Below are 23317 nucleotides of genomic sequence, written 5' to 3' on the forward strand. Positions count from 1 at the left end.
CACTTCTCATCACCTCGTTACACCAGTATAATTCTATATACTTTCCTTAAGAGTTTATACCTAGCTGAACGTCCTGCGTAGTTTGTAATTCCCAAGGAGTTCGCCTTCGATCCTGATGGCGCGAACATTTGTAATCATTGTGGCACGCCATTTTTCATTCTGTGTTCATGGTGCAAGTTAATGGTTTGTTTTGAACGTTTGTTGAAGGTCGACGATGTCCATTTTGTGAAGTATAATACAGACATCCTGTAGACGGTTGATCTCTGCATCTCCTGGACGCTCATTTTCTGTCAGCCTCTTGATGCACGTGGTGGTCATTAGCAGCTAATAGTTTTCCTGTCACAATTGTTAACACACTTTCAAATGAGCCTTACTAAAGATTGAACCTCGCACTCAAGGGGTTCATTGTGAGTATTCGTGTGGAGTGAATTAAGGCAACATGACCACATAAAACTACAAAATTTAGATACCAGATTGAGACTCATTAAAAGAATCGTAAGGAAATTTAGTTCATCCACGAAGAAGGTTGGGTCGGTTCTTGAGTATTGCTAGTTAATATGGAACTCTTACCGAGTAGAATTAATAGAAGAGATAGAGGAAACCAAAGAAGAGTAGCGCGTTACGTCACGGGATCGTTACGCAGTGCGATAATGCCGCGGAACTCAACTCTGCTGCTAGACGCTACCAGAGAGGCGCTGCGTGTATCGATTGTCAAATTGTTAAAACTCTGTCTATGTGCATTCCACGAAGAGAGTAGAAATGTATTGCACCATTTCAAACCCATTTTAGCAAATTACCTAGACGGTAGAGTTAGAGCTAGTTGAACTACTACAACCTGTCGCCAGTTGTACATCCCACGCGTCATTCGTGCAAAGAAAAGGTCAGAATGGTGGGGCGTAGACGACTGGTTGCTTTGGGGACGGGGGGAGGGGAGGCTTTACGTCGCTATAAATGTACCCTTCGCCCTACACTGTATGGTGCCTTGCCCAGTAAAAATGTAGGTGTCGATTTAAGAGGTATAGGACACAGAAAAAAGTGCTACGATATGTAACACAGTTTACATGGAAAAGTAACTACTTTTCCATATCTTTGCACTCAGTATTGGATATTCATAGTCAAATTGTTGCATGAGGAATAATAAGTATGAGGACAAGGTAGAAACTGTGTTTTTCAGATGAGAATATATTTCTTCGCGACGTCTCCTTACAAATCAGCAAACTTTGTCTAGTGTTTTCCGGTGAGTAGATTCCAGTACATAAAAACAATCCTGGAAGAACTGGAAATACGTGTCTACTGTTACTATAAGGTCTTTGTACTCAAAATGTTTTGCAGCGCCAAATTTCTGTAGGCGTGCCGGTGCCAAATGTGCTGAACAGGGTGAATGTTCCAACACCTCGTACTCCAATCCCACAGTTTCCGGTCCACAAGGCACCAATGTGGGTAGGTGTACCGTCACAATGACAGATAATTGATTTACTTGATCAGTTGCTGGCGTACTCTGTGCAAGGTAATCAACAAGATGAGCCCGTTTTGCATCTTACAAAAAGCTGTACTCAATCTATTCACTGCATGAATTCAAGTTCATTTTTCTCGTGCTTAAGGGGGCGGCACTCAAACCAATTATTTGACTGTTCTTTGTTTTCGTCGTAAGGTAGTAGACCTACAAATTGACGCAAAAAATCAATGGGGTTCTTGTTTAAACTGTCCATACATTGTTACAGTGCTGAGAAATTCATTTCCGCCATGCAAAAAATGCACCACCTATGCGCAGCTTACGAGTACCTTTGTACGCTGCAAGTCACTGTAGTTCGCGTAGCGGAATTACAGCGCACACCATTCTAATCACCGCCCCTTCCCCCTCCCCCCGCCAGCCGGTTCTCCACACCCACACATACGCATGCGCCGGCGGGGTCATCAATAACTACACGTAAGTTGCGTTCACTTCTGCCGGCCGCTGTGGCCGGGCGGTTCTAGGCGCTTCAGACCGGAACCGCGGTGCTTCTACGGTCGCAGGTTCGAATCCTGCCTCGGGCATGGATGTGTGTGATGTCCTTAGGTTAGTTAGGTTTAAGTAGTTCTAAGTCTAGGGGACTGATGACCTCAGATGTTAAGTCCCATAGTGCTTAGAGCCATTTGAACTTTTTTTTCCGTTCACTTCTGCCAGATAATAAAGAGTGAAATGGGCTGAACCACTTCGTTCCCTCAAGATTCCTGGCATACTCTGCCTTAAAATACATGGTCTTACCTTTCATATTTTTACAGAATTCACAACGAAGTAAATGACAATTTTGTGCATGAGGTGTGTTTGTGTGTTAAAATTCGAACTCCGTAACAAGATATTCTACGTATCAGGGGCCCAGATCCCGATTAAGGACGCAGCTGATGTGTTGCCCAAACACTGTCTACCTACGAAGTGCTACCTTCAGGGAGGAGTGTGAAGCGTCGCGGTTTACTGCAGACACACACGCAGATGGAACTATAAGCATACATCACCGCAGAAAGTGCAACATGATACTCCAAGGACAACGATAGCAACGGTGCCAGGAAACCTGACTGCCAAGTGGTGCGAGGACTCAAACACAGCCAGCGGGAACAGTCCGCAGGAAACAGTGACAATGCGCCTCTCGTGTCTGTAGAGCCACAAGATCTGAAGTGAAGTGTAAGGATTCTGTCTCGTGTCAGGTGTCGGCCCGCGCTAGTTTTGGAGATGACCCAAAGGGCAATGGTGGGCATTCAGTGCCAAAGGCTTAAGGAGCTGGAAGCCGCGACCTCGTGAGGCTGTCGGTTTGGGGCGAACTGGTAGTTTATCACAATACTGTGAGGAGATGTCTTGTGGATAGGGATGCCGCTTCTGTGCCAGATGCACACATCCCCATCTGGTCGACTCAGAGTTTGATACAGCGTTAGAACAAAATACACTGGCTGAAAAGACCATAGACGGTTTTCCATGTCATCTAACCAGATTATGGATGACACTGAGCGCCAGTTGTAGAAACATTTACATACATACCCACTCACCTTTCCATGTTCCGCACGTAATTTGTCATCATACCTATGGAGAGCGTAGTGATGGATTTTATTGAGGTTCCATGTTGGGCGCTTTATTTCTATTAATTTTTTTAGGTTACTTCTCTTAATTATAATTGAATTTGAGCGCGACATTTGCAAAGCAATAAAAAATGAACGTCTTGTGTGTTCGGTGTTAAGGAACTTGTCAGTATTTGTTAAATGACTTCTTGCTATACACCATGAGCTTCAGGTAAAATATTTAATTGCCAGACTGGTATCCTTGGTCTTGCTCAGTATGTTCTTCGTGACAGTTAACATCAGTTTTACCCTTTTATATATCCTACCCTTGAATACATTGTACAGGATGTCTACCCTAAAAGTCGTCAGGAGCATTTTCTCTGGTGTTTCAGCAGATATATAAAACTTCGGTTTTGCATTGAGTATCTGGGATCAACCCAGACAAATGGTGCTCATCACGTCTTTCATCAGACACCCGGCGTCGACGAAAAGCGTCGGTTTGTTTCCCGTTACGAACAAATTATAATGTCGTGTGACTAGGGCCTCCCGTCGGGTAGACCGTTCGCCGGGTGCAAGTCTTTTGATTTGAGGCAACTTCGGCGACTTGCGCGTCGATGGTAATGAAATGATGATGATTAGGACAACACAACACCCAGTCCCTGAGCGGAGAAAATCTCCGATCTCACCGAGCGAGGTGACACAGTGGCTAGCACACTGGACTCGCATTCGGGAGGACGACGGTTCAATCCCTCGTCCCGTCGTCCTGATTTAGGTTTTCCGTGATTTCCCTAAATCGTTTCAGGCAAATGCCGGGATGGTTCCTTTCAAAGGGCACGGCCGACTTCCTTCCTCACCCTTCCCTAATCCGATGAAATCCGATGGCCTCGCTACCTGGTCTCCTCCCCCAAAACAACCCAATTCTCTGACCCAGTCGAGAATTGAACCCGGGCCCTTAAGATTGACATTCTATCTGTTTTATTTTTTAATCTAATTTTGTTTGCTTTCGTTCATTGCATCTGCTCGGGGCGGAGGTCGTAAGACACCCGTTTAAGTTCGTCGTTGCTCGATTAACTCAGTTTTTTTTTTTCTACAGAGGGCAGCTAATCCTCTGACCGAACCAACACCGACTCAAAGGAAGGCCTCGGCGCTTGTTCGTGACGTCACGTCAGCTAGGCACGGTGAACGCCAAGTCTGTTGCAGGCATACTCAAAAGGTGGTGTCTCCCTCTCTGACACAGGAAAATGTGAAACTATTGGCGGTAGTTGACCAACACACATTGTTCTGAGAGATTTCTGCAATCAATTAATTGTGCAATTCATTACACTTCTTAACAAATAGTGTACTCCTGAACTTAAATTTCCACCTGTTTTAACCCTTTCCACCCTGAGAGAAAATTTCTTAAAACGTTTTCTGATATGTACCAATCACCATACATTATTACGTATAGAATGAGGTAAAAATACTGAAAAAATTCGCGTTCAAGAAGTCACCAGCATTATCGTGCCACTCAAAATAGCATTTCAAGAAAGTGTCTAGAAACCTTACACACCTTAAGTGATACATTCTCAGTCCAAAATGATTCAGGAATTTCCTTAAATAAACGAAATATAGGAAAACAAAATGCATTTATTTCAGTAACGCATGGCTTTGCCTTGTCATTAAAGTTTTAAATGACCTGTTGCGCTCTGGTGGTCACAGTATGAAATAACACAGCTGCCAAACGGAAGCCGGGAGCTCGCACCATCGCTGCAGTCTGGAGTGACGCAGAAACGTGATGCAGCTGAACCACGAAAAATTTTATTACCGAACCCGCACGATTGTGCGGGACAGAGTGGAAAGGGTTAAGGATTGACATACAAAAACAACTTCATGGTCCAGCAGCAACAGAATTCGTGCTTCTTTACCTTACTTGTAATTCTGGAGAAGTTACGTTTGTACTGGGTTGCTTTTACAAGAAACTGTGAACATATTGGTGCTCTTCTTTAGGTATCTTGGTTGACTATGGGGTGAGGAGCACTGAATGTTAAGAAGAGGCAAAGAGAGATACTTGTTTTATCAAATAAATTTTTTTTATCTTATAAAGTTTCTCCTTTCAGTTGCAAGAGGGGAATATTTATCTTTTCTAATGTGCATGTTTAAAAAAGTTTAAGCTCAGCTGTATTTTCGATGTATGAAGCTATTTTGTTTCCTGTTTAAAATTCCTTTCGTTGAAAACGACTGTAATCTAATGACCGGTAACAGTTGAACATTTACACATGTAAATTAGTTCACATTTCCAGTGATGATGTCAAACGAAAATAAATAAATAAAAGAAACGAGTTCATTGTAAGGGGGTTGGAGTAAGTTTCGATAACAAAATGGATCAAGTAAATATAGTTACTTGAATGTAAAATTTCCGAAGCTTGCAATGGGGCAAAGCATCTTCTCATATTGATCTACGTTTGTTTCGACAGGATTCAGTAATACAGAACTATGATCTTCATTTGTAGCTTTACGATAGTAAGAAAATCTTTCATCTAAATAAAACTGCAGAATCCAAAACAATACCAAACATTTTGTCCAAAAATAAGAGATTTATAGTGATAAGCACGCCCAGGCGTTTCTCCCTGCAACAGACCTGGCGTTCGCCGTGCCTAGCTGACGTGACGTCACCAACAAGCGCCGAGGCCTTCCTTTGAGTCGGTGTTGACCGAACACGCTGAGCTACCGTGCCGGCTCAGAATGATTCTTAAGCGGAGATTTTAGGTATTAATTCGATAGAGTGGTCTCAGATTAGAGTAGTGCGATATTTGTTTCACCGATATGCATTACAGGGACAATTAAACTCGAAGAATAACCAGTGCTGCAGCAGCGAGAGCACCACCCTGGGCTGGCTGACTGCTACCGCCATGATGTAGCTCCACTGAGTCGCTGCTGGATTGCTGTTTATCCTACGTTTTTACTGTCACAGTTAGTGCATATCGACAAAACGCATATCAGAATATACTAATCTGGGAGCGCCCTATCCAACGGGCAACTACAATTCCGATTTAAAAATAATTTTGTTTGCAATGGGAAACAAAGCGACGTTTTCTGTTGACACTATCGCATGAAAGACGCGACGAGCAGTAAGTGTTTGGGCTGACTTCAGTTACACAATGTAAAAACGAAATTGCAAATATCTGCCGAAGCACCAGGAAAATACGTCTGACGGCTCTTAAGAGAGACACCCGGTATATCGTAGCCTTGCATGCTAACTGTTCAAGGGCGGTTTTCAGTCCATATGTCAGTGCATGTCACAGATGTATGGAGGATCTCAAAGATAACAAGAGACCTGTTAAGTGGACTCCTTGGCCATCCACCAATTTTATGTTTTCGTTCCGTAACAATGGTGTAAAGTGTGAGCGGGACTTTTGGCGTGGACTTTTTTCGTTTAACGATTGTACAATGTTCTCGCCGCGACCAGCAAACTGTGAGATGGGATATACGCTGGAGCCTATCATGATCACATAGACACGGCTATAATAAGATTTTAAATATTAATTGGGTTCCGTGTTTCTAGAGCCACTTCGTTTTGACTTCATGCGAATTTTATAATTGACAATCATGCTGGGTGATATGAAAATCCATAACATATGAGTAACCTATTTTTCTACTGTCAGCTACACAAATGTTATTATGTTATAGATATCGATTGTATCATGTCCTTTGTCCTCTGTGTCAGATGCCACTGCGATTGGCTGCACACCCGAATACCGGTCTGGCAGTTAAATATTTTAAATGTAGCTCATGATGTACAGAAGATAGCTTGTAACAAAATGTAAAGGGATTAAGAATGTAAATAGATTACGTCACAAACATTTTTTAAAGCGTTTCTAACCATGGTAATTACCTTCGTATACCTTATCATAGTCAGCATTACAAAAAGACGAATGTACACTATGTGATCAAAAGTATCCGGACACCTGGCTGAAAATGGCTTACAAATTCGTGGCGCCCTCCATCGGTAATGCTGGAATTCAGTATGGTATTCGCCCACCCGTAGCCTTGATGACAGCTTCCACTCTCGCAGGCATACGTTCAATCAGGTGCTGGAAGGTTTCTTGGGAAATGGCAGCCCATTCTTTACGGAGTGCTGCACTGAGGAGAGGTATCGATGTCGGTCGGTGAGGCCTGGCACGCAGTCGGCGTTCCGAAACATCCCAAAGGTGCTCTATAGGATTCAGATCAGGACTCTGTGCAGGCCAGTCAATTACAGGGATGTTATTGTCGTGTAACCACTCCGCCACAGGCCGTGTATTATTAACATGTGCTCGATCGTGGTGAAAGATGTAATGACCATCCCTGAATTGTTCTTCAATAGTGGGAAACGAGAAGGTGCTTAAAACATCAATGTAGGCCTGTTCTGTGATAGCGCCACGCAAAACAACAAGGGGTGCACGCCCCTTCCATGAAAAACACGACCACACCATAACACCACCGCCTGCGAATTTTACTGTTGGCTCTACACACGCTGGCAGATGACGTGCACCGGCCATTCGCCATACCCACACCCTGCCATCGGATCGTCACATTGTGTACCGTGATTCGTCACTCCACACAACGTTATTCTTTTGTTCAATCGTCCAATGTTTACGCTCCTTACACCAAGCGGGGCGTCGTTTGGCATTTACCGGCGTGATGTGTGGCTTATGAGCTGCCGCTCGACCATGAAATCCAAGTTTTCTCACCTCCCGCCTAACTGTCATAGTACTTGCAGTGGATCCTGTTGCAGTTTTGACTTCCTGTGTGATGGTCTGGATATATGTCTACCTATTACACATTACGACCCTCTTCAACTGTCGATGGTCTCTGTCAATCAAGAGACGAGGTCGACCCGTTCCCTTTTGTGCTACACGTGTCCCTTCACGTTTCCACTTCACTATCACATCGGAAACAGTGGACCCAGGGATGTTTAGGAGTGTGGAAATCTCGCGTACAGACATATGACAAAAGTGACACCTAATCATCTGACCAAGATCGAAGTCCGTGAGTTCTGCGGAGCGCCCCATTCTCCTCTCTCACGATGTCTAATGACTACTGAGGTCGCTGATGTGGAGTAGCTGGCAGTAGGTGGCAGGACAATCCACCTAATATGAAAAACATATTTTTTTCTGGGTGTCCGGATACTTTTGATCACATAGTGTATATCCATCCCTAAGACTGACATGCTAAAACAATAATATGCTCATTATTTCGATGGAAGCCTGTCAGGTATTTTGGTAATTGTTACAGGGAGTAAGAGAGAAATAGGCAGGGCGACTGTGACGGGAGTGCTCAGTGCGTGTCGTTACTGGGAGACAGTGGGCAGACAGCACGTGGGAGACTGCGGCTGCGCCCGCAGCCGACGTAAGCTCACCAGTGTGTCTCACCAAGTCTATCCTTCGTCAAGTCCTCACTAGGACCGTCTCTATACCACCCCACTGCCGAGATATCTAATGGCCTGCTCATGCCGGCCAGCTTGTGATAGAATTCTATTGAATTCTCCGCTCTTTTTACAAATCAAGCATCTATTTGAAGCACTCGCCCTTTATCTAATCGATTGCTTGAGTGTGCGTCGTTCATGGGCCTGGATATCTCTACCAGGCGACTGTAACAAGTAGAAAGATTTATACAGGGTGCCCCAGGAGGAGTTGTCAATATTTAGGGATACGACAAGAACGACCATTCGAAGCAAAAAGGTCTAGTAAACATGGCTCTAAAACTCTTATCTTAAGAACTATGAGCACTTCTTCATCTTCGGTACTGGGAAACAAATCACTTGTACTGCAACTTTTTTGCTTTCCATATTTTGAAAGGCGGTAGTATGGACTAAAACGAGAAAAAAGCGCCCAGTAAACATGGTTTCTAAAGTGCATACCTTAAGATCTGTGAGCACTAGTCTATCTTCGCTACTGTGAAATACATCTCTTCTACTGAAGAAGTGCCCATAGCTCTTAAGATTCGCATGTGAGAGCCCATTTTTATTAGAATTTTTTTCTTGTTTTGTTGCACACTACTTCCCTACGTTTGCTAGACAATTTGTTCTTGTTTTGGTACATACTGCCTCCTCCCACAATATGAAAGCTTGCACTATAAGAGATTTGTTTCGCAGTATCAAAGATGGAGAAAAGCTCATAGCTCTGAAGGTATTCATTCTAGAGCACATGCTTACTAAAACGCTTCGAATGATCGTTCCTGCCACATCACTCAATATTAACCATTTCTCCTGGGACACCCAGTATGTTGCGTAAACTAGACAAGGAAGCTGTAGTGTCATATCTTGCTGTGGAACTTGAAACTTTAATTCAGGACACGAGTATGTAGAGAAACCATGGCTCAAGTTTAAAAGAATATTTGAACATGCACTGGACTGATATTATGTATCTAACATAACAGTTCGTGATATGAGGAACCCACCATGGTACATAGTCACTGCAAAGAAACTTCGAAGGAAACATATACTACTGCGTAATAGATGTAAAACGAAAAGTAGGACTATAGATAGCGTGCTGCTGAATGAAAAGCGTTTGGGTGTTATAAGCTCAGTGAGTGTGGCTCCAGTGAGTACCGTAGCAGAATATTACCGATATATCTTTCACAAAACTCAATGAAATTCTGGCCGTATGTAAAGGCAGTTAGTGGCATAAAAGTTCGCGTTCAGAGAGTGATAAACGGACGGGATAATAACTGAAATTGAAGGTAACAAAACAAAGGCAAAGATGCTTAAATCCGTTTTCAAATGATCCTTTATAAAAAAAAAAGGAGGAATATTGCCCCAATTAATGATCCTATAATACAAACATGAGTGAAATAGGTATTAGTATCAGTGGCGTTGAGAAACAGCTGAAGTTAAAAGTGAACAAACCTTCAGGGGCGGATGGAATCGCTATCAGATTCTACATCGAATTTGTGGCTGATTTAGCACTCTTTTAACCATAACATACCGAAGAAACCTCGAATAAAAAACTTTGCCCGGAGATTGGAAGAAAGCACAGGTCACACTCATCTGCAAAAAGGACAGCAGAAATGATCCACAAAACTGCCGTCCAATAGCCTTAACATCGATTTATTATAGAATCTTAGAACATATTCTGAGCTCAATAAGTTATCTCGAACAAAACGATCTCCTCCATGCCAACCAGCATGGATTCTGAAAACATCGATCATGTGAAACTCAATTCGACCTTTTCTCACATGACATCGTTCATGGCAGTCTGGTAGACGCAGTTTCTTGAAAGGCATATCACTCAGTGCCACACAATACGCTTTTTATCGAAAGTACGATCATATGGGGTATGTACATTTGCATGACCACTCTGATATTCAGACTTATGTGTGTGGCAGAGGGTTGATCGAATCACCTTCGGACTATTTCAATGCCGCTCCACTCACGGACAGGGCGTGAGAAAAATGAACATTTAAATTTTTCCGTACTACCTCTGATTTCTCTATTTTATTCTGGTGGGTCATTTCTTCCTACGTAGGTTGGCGTCAATAAAATATTTTCGCATTCAGAGGAGAAAGATGGTGATTTATTATGTGTTATGTGAGCCTGTGAGTAAATGAGAGTGTGTGTGTGTGTGTGTGGGACATTCGTCAAATTTCAATATTGCATTATACACCGTCTTAAGTAACGTGCAAGAGTTACACAAGCCTGTTGTGGGGAAATGATCCTAGGGGATTTACACACTTTGCTGATGACGTATGTCTAGGTGTGATTGCTATTGTAACAGTGCAGCCAGAAAGGCAGCTGGAGTAAAATCTGTATCTAAAGAATATTTCCAGAATTATTGTCTTTTCGTTTTTGTTTATTAAACATTACTATAATATTCGTATGTCAGATTGACACAAATGCGTCTGTGTGTAAGGATTGGGGCAGACCAGTTTCGGTGCGAGTATGATCACAAGCGAGTATTCTGATTGGCAGTCAGTATGGTGAGCCAATCAGAATCGGCGGTTCCCGCTCGTTACCTGATAGTCATACTGGGAGTGAAGCTGGAAGAAGGAAGCCGCTCGCCAGCTTTGAACGCGGACGGTTATGTTATTAATGCCAGTAAAAATAATGTGTAAGATGAAGAATTACTTAGTGTTTGAGTTATTGGTGAGCTAAGTTAATAGCAGTTCTTGGTGAGGACTGCTTGGCGAAATTTCAGAGATTTTGACTAAATCTGTTGGACAGATATTCGCTTGTGAAATATTGGCCTCCATGGAATCCACATGGCATGTTTCAGTATTCAACTACAGAGCATTTTTGGCGAGCAGTTTCTTTCTTAGAAATCCACAAGAAGGACCGAATGTAATAACTCATATTAGTGGTGAAATTAATGACTGTGAAAAGTTGTTTTATTTGGGTCGAGTTTGGACAGATTTCTGGCTGCTGTGCGTGTGAAATGTGTGTATGAATTGTGAACTAGAAGGAAATAGCCAGTAGTTTAAATGTGGACTGAATAGTACCTTTTTCTTTGGTTATCAAGGACAAAATAAACATTGGTGTGTGGAAATTTCGGAAATTATTTTTGAGAGGCCAATCCATTTTCTTACTGCCTGATAAAATTGGATGACAGTATTTCTGCAGAACTTTCTTTCATAACTAGAGTTACGCGGCCTCAGTAATTGTAGATATTAGGTGGTGTTTTTTTTATCAACGCTGCTTTTGCATCATCACGTGTGTCACCTCAGTGTATACTTGTAAACAGAAATAGTTAGATTTGAGTAAGCTGCCAAGAATCACTACAGTCTGAAGCAAACCAAGCGCTGTATCATGTGTGAGATACAGAGGCGAGCGAGTGTTCCGGGACTTACCTCAGTTCACTGCTAGTAGCGCCACGTTAACTTTAAACGCGTCTGCGCGTAGCGAGCAAGTATTGCACCACAATTAAGTATGAAATTAAAAATCAAAATTTATGTTTAAAACTTTGTTAAAATATAGTTTAATGTTATAATGTTCCAAATATCAAGTCTTTATGTTCTAGACTTAATAGTTCACGTAAAAATGTCGTTTTAAGAGAAAAGTAAGTGGTGCTAAATAATGAGGCTAGAAAGCCAGAATTTCGTCAGAGGGTGCAATTACAGCTCATAAATAAGTGGTTTTTTCCAAAACCATATAACAAAAATTAACACCGGAATCCACGTTTTAGGAAAAATGAGAGGCGCGAAATAATGGACTTTAGAAACATGAAAATTTGTTTTATGCTTCAGTTCACCCCAAAAGTAATAACTGAAAGACCACGTTAAGCTACTTCTTATAGTTTTCGAGTAATTAAGAAAAAACCAATTTTGTAACTAAAATGTATCCAATTGTTGTAGATTAGGTGCTTGTAATTTTAATGATAGAGAATTTTGGTTAAAATGGATGATAAAACATACCAATTAATAGAGATATACCACATTTGAGAGTTTTAGTATTAAATTCTAGTAAAGGTATGGTTCAGAGGTAAAGATCTAGTTCCACTATAAAAATTCTAGAAGGCAAAGTTTTCATTCTAGCGAGCTGAAACTTTTTCTGTAAGTTCAAACAACTTAACTGTATACGAATAAAAATGAAGAGGTTTATGAAGTAATTTGTAACTACATTATTAAAGTTTATGTGCCCTAGAAAGCGTTCGTTCGGGGGTTGCTGCAGTATGCAGATAGCCGTAAACAACAGATATTCCCTCGGTCGTCCGCTTCGGCACCTATATAAACACAGCCCGAGAGGCAGTAGTTAGGTTCACTTCGCATTCAGCTACCGTAAGATCCACGTCTGTTAAACGTCGGATCGCGCTCTGCCTCGGATGACGTCAGAGCCGAACCGCGACAAAGCGCGTATTTTTCGGTAAAAACGAATAGTGAACTCGCGAGGACTGTACACCGTCTCGCTTAAAATTCTGCAGAGTAACTGTTAGCGTGCCGTCCGTGTGAATTACAATTCCGCGTGGCAAGTGGTGACTTTATTTCCACTTTTATGGCGGGTATTAACTTTGAACATTTTTTGCAAACTTTCATTTGAGTAATTTTAGTCAGGGCGAAAGACAGTCTGGTATGAATGTACCGTAGGGGTCGCCTCTGAACTGCTAAATGTGCTGTTAGAATAGAAAAACTGTTTTCAATTGAACATAGTGAATTTCCTAGTGTTGTACGTGAGAAACTTTACGTAATATAATTTTTAACTGAAACGATATACTTTTATTTAAATCATAGTCCTGATCCCGCAAAGAAATAGGAGAATAGAAACTTTTCTTTCAGTGGGCTGGACCAGAATGTGGCCGTGTAGACTGGAAACTAAGGTCAGTATACAAAATTGTTAAGGCTTTCGTGGCCACTTGTTGTCAAACTGCCTATTGGCTTCTCTCTCGGGTTCTTCGGCCGACGTTCATCTAATGTTTCCCTTCGCTTTCTGGCTGACCACTAAATTAGTTGCCAGGCTTGCGTGAGTAAGACGGCGTATACAACTTATACAAACCAGTATAAAAGCAAAATTATTTCAACCCGCCGCCTCACAAGTTCTCGCATAAAATATGTACAATTAAATTAGTTTCTTTGTATTGTAGAACATTGAAGACACCTAGCATGTATAGGAAAAACATGTGTCGTACACAAAAACATTCAGTTGCAAAAGGTGGAATTTTTCTTATGTATGTGATAAAGCATTTTGGAAGCAGCTACTGAGGTAAAATGACTGCACATATTAACAATACTACATTAAGTTTGTTATGGTAGTCATCATCTACAACAGTTGTTACTATGTTTTTTTGTCCATAGCATAGTGCTTACTTTTTTGTAAGGCAAAGTAAACAACAGTAATTAACAATATTATTTAATGTGATATGTCAAGTAAGCATAGTAAGATGAAGCACTATACAGAGAATAGCATTCGACTGATAACTCATAGTCGACCAAATTTATGGTCTACTTAGGTAATGAACCACTTAGATATATATTAGGCAAATGAATCAAACTTAATTTATGATATAAACCATGCAAACATATCCCCGTAAGAATACATCTAGTGTAACGTATATAGTGATTTGCTTAAGTATCAAGGGATAAAATAATTCTAGTTTTAGTTTAGTAGTTCATTATGTACATATACACTAAAGTGGCGTTACTCTGTTCTAATCTATTACATTCTATACAGCTAACAAATGTCTCATGTTGTACTTGCCTTTTTATTTGCAGCAGCCTTACAACTAGCATTAGGTTCAAAGACTGATTAGCTTTGTGCCGCTGTCATATGGAGGCAGACCACGTAATTCGTCACGACTTGAGTAAATAGTTGCTACTCTCTTAGGTTTTTATCACCTGCAATGTCGAAAATGAGTTCGAAACTAGAAAAAGATAAAATCACAAAGTACTGCATAATTTACCTGAATTAAAGCAAAAGACAAATCAGTAATATAATTGAAAATCTCTATGTACTAAAATTATATAAGTAATTTTCTACCCTCGAACAGATTTCCACCATGTTTGGAATGATTTCAAGTCTTGCACTAGCTTTGGGCTCGTAATACCGTTAATTTCTCCATTTGTGTGTTAAAGTTAACAAAACCACCGTATAATATAACAGTACCAGATTGGTCACTGACAAAATGGAACATATGTTTGAAGAACGTAATGATTTACCGCCAAGAGCTACTGGAAAAAATTCTGTATTGAACAACCAACTTCGGTTCATAGACCATCATCAGGTTCATAAAAACAATTAGAACATCATACTGGGTGATGCAAAATCAATGGAAAGAGACTATAAAATCCATGAATGCGGCCCTATTGTCACACAGTAATGCAAATTACTTCGCCGATCATAAAATGTGAAAGATTAAGCACTCCTTCATGCTATAACAATAATCAGTATTAATGCGACGAACGAAGGCAATCTGCATATATAGCCTAGTATAGGAGCATGTAATATATGAGTACGTAGAATGCCTCCGCTCGAAGCGTTAATGCTGACTATTGATATAGCATGAAGGAGCGCACTGCCTAGCACATTTTGAGGTCGACGATGTAATTTATATTACTATCTGAAACAGTGACGAGTTCATGGATTTTATTACCTGAAGCGACTGATTTTATATCGTCTAGCATGATATTGTAAATGCTTTTATGAAACTGATGATGGTCAGTGAACCAAAACTGGTTGTTCAATAAAGAAATTTTATCAGCAGCTCTTGGCGGTAAATCATGACGTTCTTCAAATATTTACGAGCTGTGGGCACCACCTTCTAACAATATATTGGAACACATGTTAATTAATTCTTCCATCCCTGCTCGGTAGAACAACTTCATGATTATAAATGAAAATCACAAAATTGTGGATGCTTTACAGCCTTAATTTATTTCTTTAACCGGTTTTCGGCTTACAAGGTCATCATCAGACTAAAGCTAACAGCCTTAGCCTCGTAAGTCGAGAACCGCCTTACGAAATAAAATAATACTGCAGATCATGCACAACTTTGTGCTTTTCAGTTGTAAATGTAACACAGGCTGGGGTTAACTTTAACCTGAAAAATATTGTACTTACAGTTCGAATTAATTAGGATTTGATAAACTTTTAGTTAACAATTGTGCATTTAGGTATGTTCCTCTTTGAGGAGAGAACAAGGAATGAGGTAGTTAGAATACGAGTACTTTGTAACCGCGCTAATTTCGGGTAATTCTTCGCTGGACGTGTCATGTATACACAATGAGATTCAAATTTATTACAAGTGGCGTCGATCATTGCAAATAAAGATCAGGTGAGCCCCGATTTAAATTTTCAGGACCCTTCTGTTTAACAGACAGACCTGGTCACGGAATGAGGTCTTAGGACGTTGTATTCCGGGAACCTCACCTACCAGCCGACCCGAGCTGCTTCTTTTTCTTGTATTGTTTCCCTCGCGAGGGACAGGCGACGCTGACAAGATCGGAGGCGTTAAAAAGGCCAGAGGAGCTTTCGTCTCCCGCACTTTGTTTTTCTGCATGGAAGACGTAGCACGTTAAGGCGGCCGAGTGGAATTGACCACAAAGAACTTTGGCTTCAATAACTGTGAAGTTCGCGGGATGCTGTGTTGTGATGGGAACAACCGAATGCAAACACTCGATTCAAATGTACAAATGTGTGTGAAATCTTATGGGACTTAACTGCAAAGGTCATCAGTCCCTAAGCTTACACGCTACTTAACCTAAATTATACGAAGGACAAACACTCACACCCATGCCCGAGGGCGGACTCGAACCTCTCCCGGGACCAGCCGCACAGTCCAGAAACAATCGATTGAATCAGTTGTTAAGAAACAGTCGAATCACTCTATTGTAGCTTTACGTTTCGGTTTAACTATTCATCCATTCTTTTGAGTGAAACCAGTGTATGGGAGCAACCGAATAAAAACAGTCGATCCGTTGCGTTGTAGTATTGCGTATTGACTGAATTATTCGTTCTTTCTTTTCTACATCTACATCTACATCCATACTCCGCAAGCCACCTGACGGTGTGTGGAGGAGGGTACCTTGAGTACCTCTATTGGTTCTCCCTTCTATTCCAGTCTCGTATTGTTCGTGGAAAGAAGGATTGTCGGTATGTCTCTGTGTGGGCTCTAATCTCTCTCATTTTATCCTCATGGTCTCTTCGCGAGATATACGTAGGAGGGAGCAATATACTGCTTGACTCCTCGGCGAAGGTATGTTCTCGATACTTCAACAGAAGCCCGTACCGAGCTACTGAGCGTCTCTCCTGCAGAGTCTTCCACTGGAGTTTATCTATCATCTCCGTAACGCTTTTGCGATTACTAAATGATCCTGTAACGAAGCGCGCTGCTCTCCGTTGGATCTTCTCTCTCTCTTCTATCAACCCTATCTGGTACGGATGCCACACTGCTGAGCAGTATTCAAGCAGTGGGCGAACAAGCGTACTGTAACCTACTTCCTTTGTTTTCGGATTGCATTTACTAAGGGTTCTTCCAATGAATCTGCTTTACCGACGATCAACTTTATATGATCATTCCATTTTAAATCACTCCTAATGCGTACTCCCAGATAATTTATGGAATTAATTGCTTCCAGTTGCTGACCTGCTATATTGTAGCTAAATGATATGGGATCTTTCTTTCTACGTATTCGCAGCACATTACACTTGTCTACATTGAGATTCAATTGCCATTCTCTGCACCATGCGTCAATTCGCTGCAGATCCACCTGCATTTCAGTACAATTTTCCATTGTTACAACCTCTCAATATACCACAGCATCATCCGCAACAAGCCTCAGTGAACTTCCGATATCATCCACAAGGTCATTTATGTATATTGTGAATAGCAACGGTCCTTCGACACTCCCCTGCGGAACACCTGAAATCACTCTTACTTCGGAAGACTTCTTTTTCAAGTGAAACAAGGCTGTAGTTTTTCTGTTTGCTCAATCACGCATTCGGTGTTTCAACTGAACTCTTTGGTTACTGAGCTATCCGTTCATTCATCCAAGTGAAACAAATCTGTTGTGCTTCCATTAGTTGAAGTAAAGCAATAGAATATACAACCGGGGTACGCATGCACGGGATAGTCCTACCTACCCCCGGCGAAAAGTAGCAGGTATAGTACACTGACCGAGCGAGGTGGCGCAGTGGCTAGCACACTGGACTCGCATTCGGGAGGACGACGGTTCAATCCCGCGTGCTGCCATCTTGATTTAGGTTTTCCGTGATTTCCCTAAATCGCTCCAGGCAAATGCTGGGATGGTTCCTTTGAAAGGGCACGGCCGACTTCCTTCCCCGTCCTTCCCTAATCCGATGAGACCGATGACCTCGCCGACTGGCCTCCTCCCCCAAAACAACCCAATTAGTACACTGAAGCGCCAAAGAAACTAGTACAGGCACGCGAATTCAAATACTGAGGTATGTATGTAAACAGGCAGAATACGGCGCTGTGGTCGGCAACACCTATCTAAGACAACAACTGTCTGGCGCAGTTGTTAGATCGGTTACTGCTGTTACAATGGCAGGTTATCAAGATTCAAGTGAGTTTGAACGTTGTGTTATAGTCGGCGCACGAGCGATGTAACACAGCATCTCCGAGGTAGCGATGAAATGGGGATTTTCCCTTACGACCATTTCACGAGTGTCCCATGAATATCAGGAATCCGGGAAACACCAAATCTCCGACATCGCTGCCGCCGGAAAAACATCCTGCAAGAACGGGACCAACAACGACTGAAGAGAATCATTCAACGTGACAGAAGTGTAACCCTTCCGCAAATTGCTGCAGATTTCAATACAGGGCCGTCGACAACTATCAGCGTGCGAACAATTCAACAAAACATCAGCGATATGGGCTTTCGGAACCGAAGGTCCACTCGTGTACCCTTGATGACTGAACGACACAAAGTTTTACGCCTCGCGTGGCCCCGTCAACACAGTGGACTGTTGATGACTGGAAATATGTTGCCTGGTCTCGTTTCAAATCGTATCGAACAGATGGACGTGTACGAGTATGGAAACAACCTCATGAATCAAAATCAAATGGCTCTGAGCACTATGGGACTTAACTTCTGAGCTCATCAGTCCCCTAGAACTTAGAACTGCTTAAACCTAACTAACATAAGGACATCACAAACATCCATGCCCGAGGCAGGATTCGAAACATCTGAGGTCATCAGTCCCCTAGAACTTAGAACTGCTTAAACCTAACTGCCGGCCGCGGTGGTCTCGCGGTTCTAGGCGCGCAGTCCGGAACCGTGCGACTGCTACGGTCGCAGGTTCGAATCCTGCCTCGGGCATGGATGTGTGTGATGTCCTTAGGTTAGTTAGGTTTAAGTAGTTCTAAGTTCTAGGGGACTAATGACCACAGCAGTTGAGTCCCATAGTGTTCAGAGCCATTTGAACCATTTTTAAACCTAACTAACCTAAGGACATCACATACATCCATGCACGAGGCAGGATTCGAACCTGCGACCGTAGCGGTCGCGCGGTTCCAGACTGAAGCGCCTAGAACAGCTCGGCCACTTTGGCCGGCAGCACTTCCTCAAACATTAGCCGAGTCCACCATGCCACGTCGTGTTGCGGCACTTCTGCGTGCTCGCGGGAGTATTTCACAGACATGGAGAAGTACTGTTCGCATTGAAGTATTGGAACTTGTATTGTTATTTCAGTTTCCCAGTTAAGCCTATCACACCACCCACTTGACGTTCGTAGTAGCCTCCTGGGCCCCTCTCAGTGAGCGACATGTTACGTCACTTTCTGCGACGCTGTCCAGGATAGCAGGAACAGCACAGGTGGCGCGCATTACTCGCTGTCTGCAGCCTTCTGTCAACAGGGCCGCTCGCGACCTGCTGTGGCAGCGAGAGGAGGGGGGGGGGGGGGGGTGAGGGATAATGGGAAGAGGGAAGGGGGTGAGGTTAATGTAGTAAGCCTCCGCTCATATGAAGCAAATATCGGCACATCTGTTGGCTTCCACATCTCCTACAGTATCCAGTATTGGTATACTGGGTGTTTCTTAATGTGATCACGTAAAATGACGTCCCCTCAACAAACTAATATTTTTGGAAATATAATTATTCCGTGAAATAAGATACAGTTTTTGTCTCTAAGGAAGTTCACAACCCTAGTCATGGTTCACGTATAACCGAAAACCTGAAAAAGTATGAAATCATTCAGACACAGTGGCTGAGTGAAAACATACATGTAACAGACATAACCGTCACGAACTTGTGCTAGTCGTTCGTCTCACTTTAAATGGAACCACTCAAAGCCTGGGGAGTGGGAGAAAAATAGTCGTATAGCTGGCGTGGCCGCAGACTCTAGTGTCATTCGGTTGTTTCATTCTACTGAAAAAAATCGTCTGAATGAAAGAACAATCGACTGGAGAATCGATTACTAATGTGTTTAATGTGTTGCGGTGCTTATAGGCAGGATATGTTTATCACTTACAGTACGCAGAAAATTGTCTGCATGACCATAGCAAGTACAAGTCAAGCAGTTTCGCCCCAGGCTGGCTTTATAACTCATTTCTTCTTTCAGAACTTACTACGTTGCTCCTATCTGAATTTAATCAACAGTAGCACAAGCTCAAGCTGCTTTTATCGTGCTTGTCACAGAGGTAATTATTTTACTCTGTTAGGAGTATTATTTTAATTGGCTGGATCAGTTCAAAAGTAGTTTGCTTTTGAAAACTTCATTCAAGCCTTCCCCAGCCGTAACTGCAATGTTAATCACTGGCGTAGAAACTTGGAATACGTGTCCTGGTAAAAAATGTAGCAGCTGTGTTTCATTTCACTTTCTGTTATTGTCGACATCATTCCATCATTATTAATTTGTTATGGGAGATATAATCACTGCAGAAGGGAGTATTTCAGTCATTAGACTACTACTGGTCATTGAAATTGCAACGCAATGGAGGCAGCATGGGACGAACTTTAAATAGCCGGCCGCCGTGACCGAGCGGTTCTAGGCGCTTCAGTCCGGAACCGCGCTGCTGCTACGGTCGCAGGTTCGAGTCCTGCCTCGGGCATGGATGTGTGTGATGTCCTTAGGTTAGGTAGGTTTAAGTAGTTGTAAGTCTAGGGGACTGATGACCTCAGATGTTAAGTCGCATGGTGCTCAGAGCCATTTGAACCATTTTTGAACTTTAAATTCGCATGCTGGGATACACAAGTGATTAGCATACCAGGGTAGATGCACACAGTAGGGGTAACGCCATTTACATACTGCATACGAGTAAAGACTACGCAGTGGCTTTCACCTTCATAATGCACTTCTGAATGTACACTATGGCCATTAAAATCGCTACACCAAGAAGAAATGCAGATGATAAATGTGTCTTCATTGGACAAATATATTATACTAGAACTGACATGTGATTACATTTTCACGCAGTTTGGGTGCATAGATCCTCAGAAATCAGTACCCATAACAACCACCTCTGGCCGTAATAATGGCCTTGATACGCCTGGGCATTGAGTCAAACAGAGCTTGGATGGCGTGTACAGTTACAGCTGCCCATGCAGCTTCAACACGATACCACAGTTCATCAGGAGTAGTGACTGGCTTATTGTGACGAGCCAGTTGCTCGGCCACCATTGACCAGACGTTTTCAATTGGTGAGTCATCTGGAGAATGTGCTGGCCAGGGCAGCAGTCGAACATTTTCTGTATCCAGAAAGGCCCGTACAGGACCTGCAACATGTGGTCGTGCATTATCCTGCTGAAATGTAGGGTTTCGCAGGGATCGAATGAAAGTTAGAGCCACAGGTCGTAAAACATCTGAAATGTAACGTCCACTGTTCAAAGTGCCGTCAATGGGAACAAAAGGTGACCGGGACATGTACCAACACCCCATACCATCACGCCGGGTGATACGCAAATATGGCGATGACGAATACACGCCTCCAATGTGCGTTCACCGCGATGTCGCCAAACACGGATGCGACCATCAAGACGCTGTAAACAGAGCCTGGATTCATCCGAAAAAATGACGTTTTGCCAATCGTGTACCCAGGTTCGTCGTTGAGTACACCGTCGCAGGCGCTCCTGTGTGTGATGCAGCGTCAATGGTAACCGCACCCAAGGTCTCCGAGCTGATAGACCATGCTGCTGCAAACGTCGTCGAACTGTTCGTGTAGATGGTTGTTGTCTTGCCATCGTCCCCGTCTGTTGACTCAGGGAAACTTTCCTCATGTCAGCACGTCGTAGGCGTCGCCACCGGCGCCAACCTTTTGTGAATGTTCTGAAAAGCTAATCATCTGCATATCACAGCATCTTCTTCCTGTCGGTTAAATTTCGCGTCTGTAGCACGTCATATTCGTGGTGTAGCAATTTTAATGGGCAGTAGTGTAGTTTGTTTGTGAAATCATGTTATTCTTTGTGTTTGGCGGAGAAATGTCTACCGCCACGGGTCAGTACTCAACGCGGCAATATCGTGGCCCATCGAGTAGGCGATTTGTCGTTCCGCTACACAGGGTGATTCAAAAAGAAGAACAGATTTCAGCTGTTTATTACAGACAAATTATGAAAGATAGAAGCACATTGCGCATGTCACTGTATGGAGGAAGGTTCAAAGTTTTGACACAGCTGCGGTGTTATTTGTTTGTACAACACGGCAACTACACCATAGGAGAAATCATTTTGTGTGTTAGAATCTGCGCGATGTCAATCCATTGTTCAAGTGCAACGTGCATTCCGCCGTCGATTCAGCAAGAAGCTGCCTCTGCACAAGCAATTTATGACTGGCATAAAAAATTCTTGGAAGTTGGTTGCATATGTAAAGGGAGGAGCACCGTTCGGCCACGCCCGTCTGATGAAAATATCGAGCGGATCCAAGATCCGTTTACACGGAGCGGGCCAGGAATTTCAACTTCCTCAAATATCTTTGTGGCGTGTGTGAAACGAAGCCTGCATATGGAGCCTTACAAGTTGCACCTACTGCAGGAATTGTGGCCCGGCGACGATAACAGAAGGTACGAATTTTGCATTTCTGTTCTCCAGGATATGGAAAATCATCGTTTTCAGCCTCCCGGCCGGCCGCTGTGGTCGAGCGGTTCTGGGCGCTTCAGTCTGGAACCGCGCGACCCCTATGGTCGCAGGTTCGAATCCTGCCTCGGGCATGGATGTGTGCGATGTCCTTAGGTTAGTTAGGTTGAAGTAGTTCTAAGTTCTAGGGGACTGATGACCTCAGATATTAAGTCCCATAGTGCTCAGAGCCATTTGAACCAGCCTCCCAGGTCATCAGACCTCACACCTTGCGATTTTATTGTGTGAAGGTGTATAAAAGACAGAGTCTTTGTGCTACCTGTGGCAGCTACTCTTCAGGATATGAGATATTGAATTGCTGAAACTCTCGATTTAATAAATAGGGTTCTATCGATTCGTGGAGGAATTAAATTTACTACTGTTTCAATGTTTTTCGAGCAACGCATGGCGCTCATGGTGAGTGTGTGGTATAGTGTCCGTGCAAACACTTGACTTTGAACCTTCCTCTATGTAGTGACATGCACAATGCGTCCCCAAGCTGTATTAGGAAGGTCAGTTCCGATCGACTGCAAAATAGAAACTACTGTGAAAATGAAAATCGTGTTTGCAGGAGTTAGTTACAACTTCCAGCTAATTATTTACATAATCACCGATCTGACTTAGACCTTTGTCATAGCGTTGTACCAACTTTCCAAGAACCACGCGACCGCTACGGTCGCAGGTTCGAATCCTGCCTCGGGCATGGATGTGTGTGATGTCCTTACGTTAGTTAGTTTAAGTAGTTCTAAGTTCTAGGGGACTGATGACCTCAGATGTTAAGTCTCATAGTGCTCAGAGCCATTTGAACCAACTTTCCAATATCCTCGTTATAGAAGGC

General features: G+C 42.8%; 1 protein-coding gene across 2 annotated transcripts in view; it reads right to left on the minus strand.

Moving 5' to 3' along the window:
• LOC124556602 overlaps positions 1–23317 on the minus strand; it is a 290905-nt gene that overhangs the window by 172651 nt on the left and 94937 nt on the right. The window contains exon 1 of one of the 2 annotated variants that reach the window (XM_047130569.1): positions 14171–14292. The exons of the other annotated variant lie outside the window; for it this stretch is intronic. The gene's annotated coding sequence lies outside the window, so the exon portion shown is untranslated. Of the gene's footprint in view, positions 1–14170; positions 14293–23317 lie in introns of those variants that run through there. 2 annotated transcript variants of the gene reach the window in all.

The sequence above is a fragment of the Schistocerca americana genome, chromosome X (genome assembly GCF_021461395.2).
Source record: "Schistocerca americana isolate TAMUIC-IGC-003095 chromosome X, iqSchAmer2.1, whole genome shotgun sequence".
In the NCBI taxonomy this organism is placed as follows: domain Eukaryota; kingdom Metazoa; phylum Arthropoda; class Insecta; order Orthoptera; family Acrididae; genus Schistocerca; species Schistocerca americana.